Here is an 18,788-nt window from a genome sequence, read left to right as displayed (position 1 = left end):
TCGCGTACAAATAAGCTATTTCATTATTATTTGAAACAACGGTTTCGCCTATGTATATAGCTTCCTGCGTATCTAAGCGCGGTACGTAACCCTCTAAAATTTCCGTGTTCTTGACTCGAATAAATATCGCGGTTTTCTGTCTGGCCAGCAGCAGTACGCTTTCTGTTTCTGAGAACGGTATGTTGATCTTGTTTAGGGTCACGGACTTTGTTCGATAATCGATCTTTCCGTCATTGTCATGCATAAATTCTGATCCTATAATACCTGTATAATTTAATGGAAAATCTTGTGAAACTACATTGAATTCTCCGAGAATATTATTAATCCTGATTTTAATTTTTCCTAATGTCATTGGTTTGTCAACTTTTGAGACTCCATTAAGTTCGTAAGTAATCGAGGCATCGATCGATTCTGGATTTTTCAATTCACTTATTCTTATCAAATTTAATTGAGATCCTGTATCTACTAAAAATTTTCCATTTTTGTGTTTGAGATCTTTTGATTCTATATTTATTGATGGTGATCTATGATTTGGGGGTGTTAAACCGATATTAAATTCAGCACTACGGATTTCTGGTGCATTTTTATTTTCTGTATTGGACTTTATTACTCTGCTACCTGACGCTGGGTCTCGGAGTTTCCCGTCGTCGCGTCTATTCGAGGGGAGGCTCGAGCGTTTCCCGCTTGTGTATTAGTGACTATTAGTGACGTTGTTTGTCTCTGTATTGCCTCCTTCACGCCTCCTATTATTATAAGCGCGTTTTCTACAATCTCGGATAATGTGACCTATTTTCTTACAATAATTGCATTGTAGGTTAGCATTCGGATTCGAATTTTGAATTGTTGCTGCATTGTTTTTATTTTTTAAATAACGGCATTCGTCTATTACGTGGTTATTTCGTTTGCAGTATCGACAGTATTTATCTATCTGCTGATTTGAGTTTGATATATTTGGTTGACTTGAATTATTTTGTCGATTGCCATTGATTCGAGAATTTGAAATTTTATTCCGGTTTATTGCATTTGAACTATCTGTTTGAGCAGTATAACAAGCTTTTTCTTCGAATGCTTTAATTGTCGGTTTATAGACATTTTCGACGTTCTTGACATTCTTTTGACGCTTTTCTAATTCCATAGCTTCGGTTACTACTTCTTGCAATGTATTATACGTAGATTTTGACAGGGAATATCTGGGAAGTAGTCCGGCTATAAATGATCTTACTGCAACTTTAATTGCCCATGATTTTAGTAATTGAGCATCAGTTGTTTCTGCTAAATCAATTTCTGCTAATGTCATCTGTAAGTGAGTGTCTATTCTGTAGTTGAAGTCAATAATTTGTTCGTCTTGTTTTTGTTCAAAGTCGTTAAGTTCTTTCATCCAAGTGTGTAGGTCTTTGTCTGGTTTGAAGTGAGTTCTTAAAAATTTCGAAAGTTCATTGATCGTTCGTATTTTTGCATTTGTTACACGTTTAAGTGGTTCTCCCTTACATTTTGAACGTAACATTTTAACTAGAAATTCTTCTCCGCACTGTGGTATGAATTGTTTAACACTTTCAAATTCATCTATGAATGTTTGAATCGAACAACCAGCAGATGTACCATCGAATTCTGGTATTATTTTGAAAACATCTTTATAACCGAATTTATGGATGTATGATGATCCGTCTACTTTAAGCGATGTATTGGGATTTGCGGTACTTGTATTCTGTTGGGTGCTAGTTTCCATGGGAACTTGAGTATTATCATTATCAGGCATTTTGAAAATTGTATTTTGACTTACGTTACGGAGACTATAAGCAATGAATGACGATTCTCAGGGGTTGGGCGGGAGGGCGAAGTTTCCGTTGAAATTGATGTTCTGCGATGCAAGCTTCTACGATGCGAAGGTCTGTGATGCGAAGATCTGCGATGCGAAGGTCTGCGATGAAAAGATCTACGGTGCCACGTTCAATGTTGCGAAATTCTCCGGTGCTACGTTCTGCGATGCACAATTCTTCGATATCGTCTGGTAATATGTTGTTGATGACAGTTGTTGTAGATGTTTAATCAACAATGTATGTTGACAACAGTTTGAAGAAGTTTAATTCGATGATGATTTGGTCACAATCATTTATCCGTCGATGTGTATTCTCAATGTTGAAAAATTTTCCCGAGTTTTCAAAGATTTCAGTAGCGTTGATTGTTTGATGATTATTTAATTATTTCCAGTTGGCTCTCGCACACGCTGCCACCATTTTATTTTATTGTTGAGCTGTTACGTTCCGAAAGGAACGTTTCGAGTCGATTCTGATTCGCGGCGTGATTTAAATTATTCTCCTGACCTACGTAGTTGGTATATGTAAATCTCGGGAATCCGCTGATCAGCTCTTCAGATCTTCTCGTTCAACTCGCCTACAATTCTGAGAGTTTGTTAGGTAAGGCTCGTGCCAACCATCACTATGCGTGATTGAAATAATTATTTATGACAACACTTGGGTTAATTACACATTTATTAACAATTTCCTTCTAGTTCTCAATGGTAGGTTTACAATTGTGGTACAGATTGGTGTTAATCACTATCGCAGTCACAAACTGTTAGTAACTCTCGGAGGTTCTGAATTAATTATAATGATTTGATTCTAGGGTTTCGGTAGAGTTCTGATCTGTTCTCTATGATGTCTGAAGTTCTTCTCTTCTATTCTGTTTTCTGGAAAGGTTGGATTAGAGGGAAAGTAGGAGGGGTTCAAAAGGAGTCGCGGTTTCTCGCGGGTCTCGGATGATTGGTTAAGGATGATGGAATAATTGGGGGGTAAGGTTTCTGGTTCGTGCGTGAGATCTCGGTGGTGGATTAGCGCGAGGTGGTTGGTTTAGAGAAGCAAGCGGCGAAGCGCTAATTGGTCTTATCATCATTAAAATGAAGGCGCTATCCTGAATTCTGAGAATAAGGGTTTCTTTCTCTGTGAACTATCCGTGATTTCTCTTCCCACGTTTCCGGTGTTTAGTCTAGTCGATTATCTTAACTATTGCAGGTGTTTATTACTTTGGGTTATTACGGTTGAGATCGTAAATCAAAGGTTTTATGTGAAAGCTAATGTTGAAAGGTATAACGGTTAAATGGGAAAAAATATATATACCATGTATGTTACGAATATGACTGATAAAGTAACGGTTAATCTAGCGTATGAGAACTATCGATATAAGAATTTGGACGTTATGATGGTAACTATGTGTGTTGGTATTAATCTACGACTATCGGTAAGAGTACGTAAGGCTCTCTTATGGTAACTGCACGCTGGTCAGGTAGGGCGCAGAGAGGGCGCTGCCGTGGATACCGGCTGGCACGTAACATTTGAATAGTTAGGCGGTTTTTGAATGATTTAGTTGTAAAATTCTCACACTTGGAGTTGGGTTAATTCGTATTCGTGATATGAAATCGTAATAAGGAATAAAATATACGAGTGCTCCGGTAGGATGTTACACGGATGTTACATTAGGTTAACATAGATGCGGCGACGTAAAGCACGATCTAGCAGTAACCATATTATTAGTAGCAGTAGCTACTGGTATTAGGCTGCATTTCCATGGGCCGGAATTCACGGACCCGCAACGGAGTCGGAAACTAGGGAGTTTTTAAAAAATCAATCAGAGACCAGAGAGACATTCCGGTCGTTCTTTGTTGTGTGACAATATTTTGCTGCGATCCCATGGCACCTCTAAGCTTGGCGTTAACTGCGAATATATCTTCAGTCAATGAGCATGGCCCAGAATTCATGGTGACGGAACGCTCAGTCGCAAATCACAGCGTTTCTTTCTATCGAGAAATTTAAAAACTATCCTTCTGGTTGAGTGCTGCTCGTTTCGCTCTTAATAATTCCGGTCCATGGAAACCAAGGACTTAAAAGCAATGGAATCCACTTACTCACACAACCGTGCAGTTAATCTATAAACACCATCCGAACAAATATTTCATTAGTACCGGAGGATAAAATATTCATAAAAAGCTCAAGCTAGCCAAAATTAGCAGTCAAACACGCCAAATTTCTGTCGAATAGGACTATGCAGTACAAATTTATACCCATAATTGTAGAAAAATGTTAGTTTTTTTCTATAACATTGATCAATTTTCTCAATTTTTGGGCTTCGATGCCTCATTTTCATCAATGTCAGCCCACTTGGCTGCTATCTTCTTCTCCATAAAATATTCTTGTATTCGATAATAATCAGTGGTAATAATGGATTCTCAAACGGTTTTAATATCCATCTCCGTATTATTTGTGAAATGGAAAAGAACAGGACGGATATAGGTTATTGGTTGTATACAAATACAATTATTTACATTTAATTGTGTACATAGATACAGAAAAATTGATGGACCGATAAAGGATTGCCTCAATAGCCAGTGAGGCTGTGAACTTTATCAATTTATTCAATTGTTACATATATACGTACGAGATCAACAGGACTCATTGTCCGCTATAAATTGTTTATAATACTTAATAACACTCATCAATACTGTCCTCGCTTGGATTTACACACAGATTCACAAAATAGGTAATCCGTTGATATTGTTGAGATATGATAAATGCCCGCAATGCACACGGAACGTAATGACCGGGGCTGTGTTCGAAAATTGACTGACAGTACTGTCAGCAATCTTTTATCTCTTTTACGCTGCTGAGTTCATGGACAGCTCTGTCTCTGTCCTAGGGAATTTTTAGTACTGGTAGTCAATTTATGAACACGGCCCAGAACGTCTCTGATTGGGTCTTGGAAAACTCGCTAGATTCCGACTCCGTTCCGGATCCGTAAATTCTGGCAGATGGGAACGCAGCCTTAGCCTGGTGACGCGTAATAGTCCAGTAAACCGTGTCGAAAGTGAGAAATTTTGTGCGTAGAAGCTGCATTTTTGACTGAAGCTAGCTGGTTGAATACTAAAAGTGACCCCAATGAAATTTTGTTCCTCAACCCGCCCTTACCCCCCGAAAAAAGGGTTGAAAACTTAAAAATCGCTATATCTCAAAAACTAATGACTCGATCGAAAAACATTTCCAATAAAAGTTGTTCAGAATAATAAAATACATATAAAGTTATCCAACGTCAAATTCCCTATCTTTGATAATAAGGGCAGAAAGCCGAATTGAAGATACTGATTCGACTAAAAATGCTGCGTGAGCACCCCTAGCACGAATGAGACGGAGCGATACTCTGCTCGCACCTGGCGTCGTGCGTAGTGCGCAGGCGCGCGCTACTCGTCCTGTTTGTTTTTCTCTCTGAAATGCTCGCGCGTTCTTTTCTTCGCAGTTTCAACGTTTCGTCTATAACGCTATGCAGTCAATCTGTCAACCACGCTGTTTATTGGGAAATTGGAAAAATACAAGTGTTTAATTTTTATAGTGTATCTTACAACATTTAGTTTCAGTTAATATTATTGAAAAGTTCAATAATTTCTGATGTGAAATTGAAATTGTGATGTGTTCAGAGGTAAGTTGTTTTCTGTATTCGTAATTTGTCGGAGCTAGAAAATCGCGAGATCACAGTCACTTGAAAAATTGCGTAACGGGTGCAAACATCATCGACAAAATAACACCGACAAAAAATCACATGGACCAAAAATCACACGACAAAACATCACACAAATAAAATAATTTATTAATAATACAATAAATAGATAATAGCTATGAATTGACAAAGTTATAATTATCTATTTAATTATTTATTTGTTTGATTTTATTTCAATTACAGGAATAACATTTTAACATTTACATTTCAACATTTACATTAAAATTGGAAACAAAAATTAATGCATTGAAAAAATTACACACCCCAATAAACTAAAACTATTTCAAATTCTCTATTATTACAAGACTTTTGAAGTAAGGGATTATTAATCATTCGATTTGTTAAAATTTTAAGTTAATGGCACTATTTATTTTGAAAGTAAAATTTGCAATTATATTTAAATCTTACATAGTTACATGAAATACATAATTGTATGCGAAACGTAAATGTTGAAAGTGATAATATAATTAATATTAGTATAATGAAATAATTGAATTTATTATTTATAATGAATAAAGGAAATCATTTTATCATAAATCCAAATAAGTGGGATAATCTTTTAATTGCAATAAAATTAAATGATTACATAAAATAAATAAACAAATAATTAATTATGACTTTGTCAATTTATGGCTATTATTTATTTATTATATTATTAATTAATTATTATTATTAATAATTCATTATTATATTATCAATTTATTTGTGTGATATTTGGTCCATGTGATATTTTACCATCGTGGTTATTTGTCGTGTGAGACGTGTCACCGATTGAACAGAAATTTTCCCTGTTCACCGAAAAGAAAATTCTCACGATAGCAGAGCATTGTCCGTCAATATTTAGAAGTCGCTCAAACATTTGTTTATCGTCTCTCGTATATGAGATCCGGATCGCACTTATCTGTAATGAAATTGTTTTTCTATAGATTTGTGGCTATCATGGATTCCACAACCTCTGTATGCAGCATTTGTGATGAGGTATTGTCTACCAAGACCGATAATATTGCTAATGTACGTACGAAAGGTCTGCAGACTTTAATTGAGAGAAGCAAAGTATTTGGAGACGATAAGTTGAAGCAGTGAGAAAATTTTTCATCACTTGTTGTACACGATAAATGTCGGAAATGGTATGCCGTAGTCTCAAAAAAAAGTGCAATTGGAAGAGCTGCGCGCCCGAGTTCTCCGCTCGCGTCTACTTCTTCTGTACAAACGTTACCAAAAATTGCTGAATATGCTCCAACGCCAAATGATTTCGATTTCCGTGCGTTGTGCTTAGTATGTGCGAAACCGTGGCGTTGTCAAAATAGGCCAGGCAGCTTGGTACAACATGCGTACATGAAAGAAAGATTATTGGACATCGCTGAAAAACGAGATGATGTCTCAGGAATGGAAGTCATATGTCGGCTGGAAGGTATTGAATCTTTGGTCAAAGTTGCTGCAAGATATCAAGCAGACTGTTGGCAAAATTTCCAAGTTCCAAGAAGTCCGAAACGAATTCGTAGATACGGAAATGTTATTGAGGCACAAGTCAGATGCATTACCGGCAACATATTTGACATATTTGTGGGCAAAATCACTGTGGGGAAAAAAGACGTACCGAGCTGGAAAAGCCTGATAGAGGTTTTGTCTTGTTGCAATACTTTCAACGTCTCCAAAGTTATTTGCTTGCCCTTCATCAATGAACCTCCTTCAAATATCACAACAATTAATACAGCTTTACACAAGGCACTGGCAGAGGTCAAACGATTAAATAAAAAAACATGTTTTGTTACTGTCGACCAGCCGTTGTATTATAAAGCTCCTAACTTCATTGGAGCATCGGAGGGAGCGTTGAAAGATGTTACCGTACGTCTGGGTGGATTTCATATGCTCATGTCGTATTTAGGCGCTATCGGCCATATAATGACTGGCAGCAGGCTCGAAAATCTCTGGGCGGTAACCTATGCTCCTGAGTCAGTAAAGCGAATGATCGGTGGACATGCTGATGCCCGTGCAATGCGAGCTCATATACTAACATTCACTGCTATTGGCATTATAATATGTCGTGAATTTATGAACGATCAGCGCGAAGCATTCGATGAGTTCATTTCATCGTTTCTAAATTAGTGGGATAGTGAGCCACCGCAATTGGGTGATTGTCAAGTGCGACCTACAATCATTGAAATGAAAGAGAAATTCAATGCACAACTGAATGATTTGAAAAATCGTGGACCAACAGCACAATTATGGATTCAATACTTTGAATGCATAGTTGTAGCTGTGCAATTTGTTGAGGCTGAGCGATTAGGAAATTGGGATTTGCATCTTCAAAGCGTTCAGAAGATGCTACCGATCTTTCATGCTGCAGGCCACTTCAGTTATGCTAAAAGCGCTCAAATTTATCTGCAAGATATGATAAACTTGGAATCGATAATGCCGCATGATGAATTCGTCGCATTTACCACGGATGGCTACTTTACAGCGCGAAGGTCGGTTGAGCCATGGTCGGGTGTATGGACAGACATGACCATTGAGCAAACCTTAAATCGGGTTTTGGTACAGACCTCAAACATGGGCGAGGTGGCACACCAAGCGTCATCGCAAAATATTTGGCAGCCATGCCGTCGTCATTTTCAATTACGGAATGTTTAGAAGAATACTGCGGGGTCACTTCATCCTCTAGTGAGCAACATGTCGATCTCGCTAACCACCGAATGAAACGCGACAACGATGACATCAACAAATTCATTTTTTGGTTTCACGAACACGGCCTTTTCCGACCAAGGACGTCTTTGGTGTCCTTGTCAACTGGGATCGTCGGTGATGCTTTCACGGAATGCCATTTAGCGGTGGACAAAGGTCGCAAGGCAATGACATGGATGTTGGGGCAGTCAGCAGGAAAAATTTCAATGTCTGCAATGTACAAAGTTAAGATCTTCGGGGCAGCCAAAACGGGAATTCACATTGACAATGGCCATTCTCATTCAGTTGATTCTTCGTTATTGTTTCAACGAATTTCAGTTGTATTCCAGGGCGATGAACAACGAACGCGGAAAGCATTTGAATATGAGCTCTCTCCATTTCCACTAGTATTCTTCGCCGAACTTGGGTTTATGAGAAAAACTCAAAATTCAGAGCTATACAAAATTTTCAAACCATTCTTTTTTCGAGCGGATAACATTTTGCGCACCATGACTTTTGTTATCGATGGCGGATTTTTATTGCATAATGTCTGTTGGCCGCCCGGGCAAACTTTCAAACATATCTGCGAAATTTATCGCAATCATATAGTTAACCATTACAAGGACACCGCGAGAGTAGTCTTCGATGGATACAGCGGACAATATTTCAGCATAAAATCTTATGAGAGGTACCGTCGGCGCGAGAGCAACATGGCACCTGACATAGATTTCACAGAGAACACACTTATAACTCTAAGCCAACCGAAATTCTTATCCAATGTCAAGAATAAGTTGAAATTCGTGGAGATGCTATTTCGTTACTTGAGCACCCATGGTATTATTGTTAAAGTTGCGCAGGAATATGCAGACAGACTGATTGTTTAGACAGCAATTGATTATTCTCGATCCACTGGTGGTAACGTGGCGGTTGTCGGAAATGACACAAATCTTTTTGTATTATTAATAGCATTGTCCGATGCCGGTTCGCACTCAAATTACTTATATAAAATCACTCCAGCTGCGAAGAAAAATAAACTGGATGCGATACATGATCATGTAGATCTTAAACCGTTCATATTATTCGCGCACGCTTTCGCTGGTTGTGACACGACAAGTGCCATGTACGGTAAAGGCAAAAAGACTATTATATCCATCTTAAAGAAAAATTCCGACCTGCAAGTTTTGATTGACAAGTTCTACAACCCGGGAAGCACAATCGACAGTCTTTCGGCAGGCGCAAGACGATTGATTGCACTGTTGTACAACTTTAATCCGGAACAACCAATCAATGATGCTAATGATGCATGATGTTATGATAAGTTTTCGTCATCGGCCGTGCATGGAAAAACAGAAGTCTGACTGGCACAGTTACCCTCGACAGAAGCAGTACTGTCTGAGCACACCAAACGCACATATTATCAGGTGCAATCTTGGCTAGGCAACGAGTTAGATGCAGAAGACTGGGGATGGAAACGGACGGACACGATGATGATGCCCGTGATGAATACGAAGAATCCAGCACCTGAGGATTTACTAAAAATGGTGAGCTCACGTTTAGGTCTACTTATTTTATTTTCTCGCATGAAAATAAATGCAACTAAATTTTCAATACATATTTCGCTTCGGGGGGTTCTACCTAATTATGGAGCCAGAAGAAGGGTTTCTCTTGAATGGTTTATAGCGAAATCCGTAATAACATGAATTTTATTTTGCATTTATACAATTCCAAATAATATTTAATACAATTGTTGACTTTGTTATCAAAAAAAAAAAAAAAAAATTGTGGCGTCGTTCTCGTTCTCCTACAACATTTCTTTCGGCACATTCTCTCCATATAATAGTAGGTCTTTGAACGAATGAACTTGACGTTATTGATAGCCGTTGAGAACTTCATTTTCAATTAGCAAAACTGTAAAACGCAGTAACGTAATTTTCCGCTTTTTCATTTAAGCCAATGCCGTTTGATGATTTTCTTTACTGTAAAATCATTTCTTCACAGACAAGCTTTAGACATACAAAAGATAAGTGCCATACGAAAAAATCTTAGGAAAACGAGTGCAGCGCCGTCATTGTTTTTTGAAACAAAAAAATTTCACAATTGTATTTAAGGGCTCTGTCTACTTTGGATGCATGAAAAAATGCTTCTTTTATTGATTTTTTTTTAGAGAACTGTTATGTTTATTGATAGAAAACTTGTTAGGCTTAGCAAAAATATTCGCAAACTACAAAAAAAAATTTTTTTTATTGATTATAACCACTTTTTAGCGTGAAAGTGCCAGGTAAACAGGAGTCCTCAAAAAGCAGGTAGGTGTGGACTGTTGAAAAAAATCTAAACAACGACCCATCTCAAACAAAAAAATTAAATGGTCTTAGGTTTAGTGTGACAGTGGCTATATCCCGTACCTCTGATACATAATTTATATGAAAAAATAACAAAATGGCGGACAAAAAACATGCAAAAAAACAAGTTTTTCAATTTTTTTTTTCCGCCATTTTGTTATTTTTGCATATAAATTAATATTAGAGGTACGGGATTATAGCCACGGTCACACTAAACCTCAAACCATTCAATTTTCTTTTGTTTAAGATGGGTCGTTGTTCACATTTTTCCAACAGCGTGCATCTACCTACTTTTTGAGGACTCCTCTTCACCTGGCATTTTCACACTAAAAAAGTGGTTAAAATCGAAAAAAATTTTTTTTTTAATTGACAAATGTTTTTCTTAAGCCTGACAAGTTTTACATCAATAAAAATAAAGTATTCTTAAAAAAATTTAATAAAAATAGCGTTTTTGTCGTGCATCCAAAGTAGACAGAGCCCTTAAGAACATGTCGAATTATTATATGTAAGAAAAACAAAATTTGTATTATACTTTTGCTGCAAATAATTCACAAATAAAACTTTATTTCCGGCTCCATGAGTAGACATAACCCCTTCAATGAAATTAATTAATGCATTCATTTCCGTGCCTTTCTCTCAGGTAATTTGTGGATGTACGGGAAACTGCAGGACAGCACGCTGCAGCTGCAAGAAGGCAGGGTTGTCGTGCACTCAGCTATGTATACAATGCAATGGCGTTCATTGCGACAATCTTGCTGCTACTCAGCCCCCTGACACATGTTGCTAAAAGTCGTTCGCAAAATGTCCCTCGATTCTGCCGCCAATTTCCACCACTAGTGGCGCTGGTAGTTACCTGACGAGCTTGCGCGCGATCAGCAAGGGCAGCGAGCGTGTCAGATGTCTACTACTAGCGCCACGTAGAGGAACTAAAAAACGGGGACAAGACGCGTACAATTTTTTAGTATACGAGCAGTGGTGAGTGTCAGGGGGCTGCTGCTACTGCTACTGCCACTGCCACGAATACATTGGCAAACGAGGAGACATTCGCCGATGTAATTATTGAGCTCGATGCCAGTGAGTTCATTACGATTGCTGCTAACCTAAGTTCTGACGATGAATTCAGTTCTTCCGAAGAAAATGACACCAAGGAAGAGACTGTCAATGAAATGGAAATTGTTTTAAATTATGATTTATTTTAATAAAACCAATATTTTCTACTTTTCTATACATTGTATTGTACCGTTTATTTTGCTTCCCATGCCAGAGGGTGCGATTTGAACATGTATGTTGCAACCAATAATTTGAAGAGTTTTACCTAGTAATGGAATCAAAATAAGCGTTTTTTGAGAATTTTTGTAGCTAAACTATTCCATATATAAATTTTATTTTTATTCCATTTCATTCAAAATCTTTTGAAGTACAAATCGCCCATGCTTTTGCAAAAGAAAAATGGCGGTGCTGCTATCGTATTCCTACGACCCTATTCTTTCTTAAAGGAGCTACACGGTGAGCATGATATCTCGAAGACCAGCTAAGGGATTTTGATAACATTTAGTACATACTTTCTTCGCATATAAATCTTATCTTTGAACCAAGGCATTTTTAATTTATAAAAATTTTTTTTTTAATTTGCAAAAAAATAAAACGCGGTAACTTCAGTTTCCGCTTTTTTGTTAAAACCAATTCCATTTGATACACATTTTTTTTTGGTAAAATGTTTCGTCCAAAGGCAAGCTAGGCATATGGGGACAGTGGTTACGCAATATTATCAAACTAAGTTCGATGGTTCGCGATATATCATGTTTTTTTCCATTAAAAAATGTACCGAAAGTACTTCAAAAGATGTAGAATTATATGAATAAAAAATAGCATTTATATAATAAGCAGTTTCACTTAAAAAATTTTCTAAGCAATTCTGTTTCCGGCTGCATCACTAGGTATTTACGGTTGCACAATTGTAGCTGTCATAAAGATTTGCAATGGTTTTAGGAGTTAAATCGCATTTTTATCCGTACAATTGTCTTGAGAGATTTCGGACAAACAACGCTAGTATAGGGCACCTTCGAGTTCATGATTTAATAAATAAATACTTCTTTTTGCATTCACCATTTTGTTTTTTTAAAGTGCGTACAGTATATTTGTAAATTCAGAAAAAACCGATAGTAAAACAAAAGTTAGTAATTAATCAATTACATTGAGTAAACACCTGCGCTTAGCCCTCACGCCACTCTAATTGCGTTTCGTGGCTAAATCATGATATCTAAATGTATGCTATCGGGGACGTTTTGGCATGAAATTTCATTCCCTACTACTTTTCATTCGTACCGTTTTTTCCCATTATTCACGGTTTTCATAAAATTCGTTCTAGCGCGCCGCAGTATAATTTTGTACAACGTATATAATTTTTGAAAAACTGGTAAATTAAAATAAAATGAAAATTACCTCGTGATTAATATTAATATTGATGATGCATATCCGCATTTCAATATTATACGATCCGCAATTTAATATCAGACGGTCATTGACTGTCTTACGAGCTTCGCACCAAGAAGCGTAAGTTACCAAAATGTAAACACACTTACAGACACTCTTACAATTGTGCTCGAAGAGGAAGAACACTTTCTATATTCACATAATTTTGTACGCTGTTTTATATATATAGTCTATCTCTTTCTACACAGTATTTTATATAGCACTGTCTCTCCTGCTCTCCCAAAGGCAGTTGAGTCACCCTCGACGCTTCGGTTATGTGTATATACCGGGACAATCTCTTGAAACTATACATATAATGCGCATGCGCGAGTTTTATCGGCTGCACGGGCAGGCTGGCCACTCCGAGTTTCAGCTGTCAAACCCTGTTTCTGGCGTCGATGTAGTTCATACGAATTTTTAAGGTTAGAATCTCAAACAGTCGAGATAGTGACTCGGAAAGTTGATGCTAATGCTCTTTGAAAATTGGCTTTATTCGAAAACATCGCCGCGGGGCGATTTCACCGACCAATGAGATTGAATTATTTGGCGCATGCGCATTGTATGTATAGTTTCAAGAGATTGTCCCGGTATATACACGCGCAGAAACGCAGGGAAAGCGTGGCTTGCCTGCGAGCCGTACGGACATATGGATGTCTCTAGAGCTCTTCACTGGGGCTCGACTTGTAAATTATGTAACTTCAAAACGATATAGCAGCAGTAATAAACGCAAAACAAAAAATATCTCCAAAAATCTAGAGGAACTCATCCTGATTCGATATGAGTCGAGAAAATTTGCAAAATATATGATTAAATATTTTTCACGATTTTCTAAAGTTTTACCGTTTGCGCGTCAGAGTGAGATTTTCAATTCGGCTTTCTGCCTTTATTATCAAAGATAGGGAATTTAGCGTCGCATAACTTTATATGTATTTTATTATCCTGAACAACTTTTATTTGAAACGTTTTTCGATCGAGCCATTAGTTTTGGAGATATAGCGATTTCTAAGTTGTCAACCCTTTTTTCGGGGGGTAAGGGCGGGTTGAGGAACAGAATTTCATTGGGGTTACTTTTAGTATCCAACCACCTAGCTTCAGTCAAAAATGCAGCTTCTATGCAAAAAATTTCTCACTTTCGACACATTTTACTGGACTATAAGCGTTTTCGATGACTCAACCCTGTCGGCAGGCAACTATCTGTCTGTTTCCGCGTGTAGGAAGACGTGCGAATGTTGTCTTCCGACAGGTGCCTGCCGCAGAACATGCGTGATTCATGCATGCTTCGCCAGGATCGGCTTTGTGGAAGATTATATATAAAAAAAATATATGTAAAAAATATGTGAAAAAACATATCCAAATTACGCAGATGATATGAAGGAATTCGATAATATAAGACTATTGATAGTATAACTGTTGATAGTACGGTAAAAATTTTCCGTAAATCACAAATCGAAATAAATACATTGTTCTTATAAAGTGCGTGGGAAGAATAATATCGTCAGAAAAATATAACCTAAAACTTACCAATATTGGAAAAATAAGGATATAAGTACTTACATGGTGTGACGTGGATTTTTCCCGCTCCTCGGTCACTCGGAGAAAATGACCGAGAACTTACCGCGTGCACAATAAATCGGCGTCCACGATGTACCCTGGATCTAAAACAATATCGCGAAATTGTTGGGCGCCTGGCGTGATTAACACGCCTCGAAATCATTAATGCGCTATACCTCGGGCATATGCTCGATAGCTCAGTACCGCGGAGAGGGGAGGGGTAATTTTTGGAGAGAGAGAGAGACACTCGAAATACACACGCTATTTAACAAAAGAAGTAAAATAAACTCTTATATTTCCCAATAGCGGTGATACAAAAACAAAAAAATGTAATCCTAGGGTCGCTCATCGCGATTCTAAAAATAAACAGAAAATTACACGTAACCTACTCTATTTCTTACTCTACTGAGCTCGCGGCTCCCTAACTAAAATGTCACTCAACGATCACAAAATCTTCATACGCAATTCTGAATTTGCAAATTCGCCATTTCTTCTCCATGGCGAATCTTGCTCGAAACCGAAACTAAAACTAATTATTCGACGGTGCGCCGTCGGGCTACCGAACAGACGGCGTCCTCAATCTCACCCGAGATCTCACCCGACTCGGAGCTTCGACGCTACCGCGAGCTGCCCTAAACCTAAACGTGACAACATAACTTAACCTAAAGCTTATTTCCTACTTGTCTCAACTAAACGAATCCGCAAACGTTACTATATTTCAAACGCAATCAAAACGCAATACTCAAACTTCTCGTCTCAACTGCTGCTCAACGCAACGGCAATTTCGACTATACATCACCTCAACTCGACTAAACACTATCTTAACTAAACGGCAACTTAACTAAACGCAAGCACCACTAAATTTAACTTCAACTAAACGCAAGCTCAAGGTAACACAACTCAATTTACATTATCTTAACTAACGGGTACGGAACTCAATGCAGGCGCAACTGAACGTAACCTAAACTATACGCTATCGCAACGCATCCGAAATCAAACTTTCTCAAAATCCTCCAAAACGGTATCCGCTAATCCGAGCACTCCAATTCGGTACTTCCCGGCCTACTCGAGAGGTGACACTGAAAAAAAACCGATAACGCGGCTCGACCTGGTACAGCGAAATTCGACTATACTTGATTTCACTAACGAGAAAGACACAACTAAAACCCGCGACTCTACTCAACTTTCTCAGGAACTCAAAATTTACTCCACTCTAACACGCGTACTCAGGCTACAGTCATCAAGCAAAAGAATCGGCAAAAGAATTTCGAGTACTTCTCTACAACGCAAATCCAAAACGGCTACCCGTTACTCGGCAAGCCTTTTCGCAATTATGCGCGAAATTCAATCGCAGGGATAGAAGCAGCGCTTACCTTCTACATCCTTGCAACCCCCTTTCTATTCCCCTCGCGATTTTTGGGCGACTCCATTACTTTGCGAAACTCCCCAAAACGTGACTACTTATCACGACCGCCAGAACTAGAGTGGTTTCAAAAAACCTACGACCTGCCGCAACACGGATCTCGATACGCCATCCCATACGTGACGTCATACCCACAAGAATACGCAATAATCGATCCGTCATCGATTTCGTCGATCGCGCAACTCGACGCGCACCTTCAATAGCATCGCTGCGCAGAACTTAAAGCTAGATCGCAATCTCGTCCTCCGCGCAGCTCCATGACGTCTTGGCGGTGAGCGCGGTGCTCCCTCGTCATTAGTCGGTCCGTCGCAAGTTCGCTGGTCAATTGTTGACGGGGTGAAGGGGAAGAGGCTGCGGCGCGCCGGCCGCCAGCGGGAATCGCGTCCACCTTGGATTCCCGCGATGCGGGGATCTGCGTTGGCGGCCCCTTCGCAGCCTCGACATCCTTCCTTCGCAATTTTCGCTAGTCCGCCACTTCGCAATTTCCTCGAATTCGGTGTCAACTTCTTGCCTGATGCGGTTGTAGCTCAAAAAATAAAAAAAAACAAAAAAAAACCTGAAATATCTTACGCTATTCGCTGAGGTGTCCCCTCTCGTGGTTTCGGATGCGTGACTCTAGTCCTGGCGCTCTTTTGCAAAAACTTCGCGACTCAATTTCGGAAATTCCTAAATTTTGGTTTCGCCCAGGGTTCAAGGAGCCCCTTGTAACGGGCATCAAAAATGCCACGTTACAATGGATATAAAAAAGCAGTCGAATCTCTACAAACGCATCTGATTTCACGAAATATAACTTCAAAACCATACTTACCGCATCAAATAATATGAGGTGATATATAACAATTGGTTTATATGTCTCAGGAAGTAAAAATATGCGTTCAGTCACGTGTTTCCCGCCGTTTGCTGCCAAATTTGTCACACAAATATAATTCGCATATATACCTATTATATGGTATATATGCGGAAGCCGAGGTTCAGTGCCGGCGTTAGGGGGGCGCGATGGGGTGACGGCCCGGGGCGCCAAATTTGGGGGGCGTTGAGGTCTGGGGCCTCGGCCTCCTGCCTCCCGGGCTGTGTACCCTCAATACTGTAACAGTTGAATTTCGCCGCCAAAGCAGTGACTACGGGACTCAGTAATAGGTAGGTCCGCAGGGGGGGGGGGGCTTTCACCTAAGCGGTTATATGACATATGTATAGGCAATCGATCAAGAAGTGTAAGCGAGAGACGACGGATGAGCGGTCGATCGTTATCAGAGTGCGCTCTAAAATAAAGAATCATAACGAACGAATTGATACAACTGACGAAAAATGAAGTAAAACGCGTACGGATTCTATTGCGAGAACGAAGGCCTCTTAGCAGCGACCCATCTTTTTACGGATTCCCGATCACAGAAAAACCACCTAGATATGACGGACGAGGGGAGTCCAATTGGCCGGGCACGGAATTAGCGAGCGCAACTGAGGAAATGGAAACTGGCATTTGAAGAATATCCCCAAAGACACGCTTATGATAAGTTTTTATATTCTGACCTGTACTATTTTTATCTGTAATTTTACGAGTATGCCGTTTATGTCATTGTTATTGTCCTAGATGTCCGCCGTGCCCATTTTATTTATACAATTAATTTATTATTTTCTTTCATATTTATACGCTTCTTTTATTCGGTTTCAATTTATAGATGCATGTCATTAGTCATACCGAACATCCGAAATCCCGTTTTGAATAAAAAAATAAAAAACAATAAAAAGTAAATTGATTTTTGTTAATTGCGAGAGGCTCCTCAGTTGGAGTTAATTCTGGTCGAAGCAAACCGCGATAACGAAAAGGCCGTTACAAAATTGGCGCCCGAACAGAATTAAACAAAAGATTAACTTAAGGTCGATTAGACGTATATTTGTGTATAATCCTAATTTTGTTTGTATGTCTCTTAAGCATTCACCCGTTCTAACTAGATCTCGAGACAAAAGGTTAGCATCGCTGAATAGTTCAAATTCACAACAACAACAAACTACGAAACAGACGAACAAACAGGACAAAATGGAGGAAGAACTAAAGCAGTTGCGTGAGAAGGTCGATACAATGAAAGATCTGCAAAAAATGGTGGATGCCTTATACGCTCAGCAACAGCAGAATCCGAAGATTTCTGAAGAGATACAAGAATTACGTAAGCAGAATGAATTGCAGCGTACAGAATTAGAAAAAATTAAACAAAGTAGAAGTAGTCAACAATCTAGTAATGAACGTAGTTTAATCAGTGGGCTGGTAGAGAACTTGCAACAACTGAGAGTTGATTTAAAAACCCCAGAATTTTCAGAGGAAGAAGGAGTTAATCCGAGAGAATTCCTGGAAGATATGAAAAAATACTTAAAATTTAAACATATCTCAAATGAGTGTCATTTATTCGTTGTAGAAAGTATGCTCAAAGGTCGAGCCAAGACATGGATAGAATCTTGTCGAGGACGATTCTTTAATTTGAAAGATTTTGAAGATGAGTTTTTAAAAAAATTTTTTTCCATTCCATTGCAAATAAAAGCCGAAGAACATTGGCGATCTCGTCGATATAGTTCACAAGACGGTACTTTACAAAACTACTTTTACCAACAAGTGAAACAATCTAGATTTTGCCTTTCGAATTTAAACACGTATAAACTTAATTTTACAATAGTACAACAAATGCCTGTGCGAGTCAGAGATGCACTTGCATTAGCTGATTTCAATAAAGAAAATGAAATAGTACAAGCTTTATCGATATTAGATGCTGGTTATGAAGCTAGACAAAGAGACGATCAGAAAGATAAAAAAAAGT

At 38.6% G+C, this 18,788-nt stretch overlaps 1 long non-coding RNA gene across 1 annotated transcript; it reads left to right on the top strand.

Annotated features, from left to right (window-relative positions):
- The first annotated feature begins 2,278 nt into the window (after nucleotides 1–2,278).
- LOC124303346 (uncharacterized) lies at nucleotides 2,279–2,779 on the top strand. The gene is made up of 3 exons (XR_006907901.1): nucleotides 2,279–2,414; nucleotides 2,510–2,518; nucleotides 2,623–2,779. It is a non-coding gene; the product is annotated as an uncharacterized LOC124303346 (long non-coding RNA).
- The last annotated feature ends 16,009 nt before the right edge of the window (nucleotides 2,780–18,788 follow it).

This window comes from Neodiprion virginianus, chromosome 4 (genome assembly GCF_021901495.1).
Source record: "Neodiprion virginianus isolate iyNeoVirg1 chromosome 4, iyNeoVirg1.1, whole genome shotgun sequence".
In the NCBI taxonomy this organism is placed as follows: Eukaryota; Metazoa; Arthropoda; class Insecta; order Hymenoptera; family Diprionidae; genus Neodiprion; species Neodiprion virginianus.
Note: the sequence above shows the minus strand (reverse complement) of the source record. Positions and strands in the feature narration are given on the sequence as shown.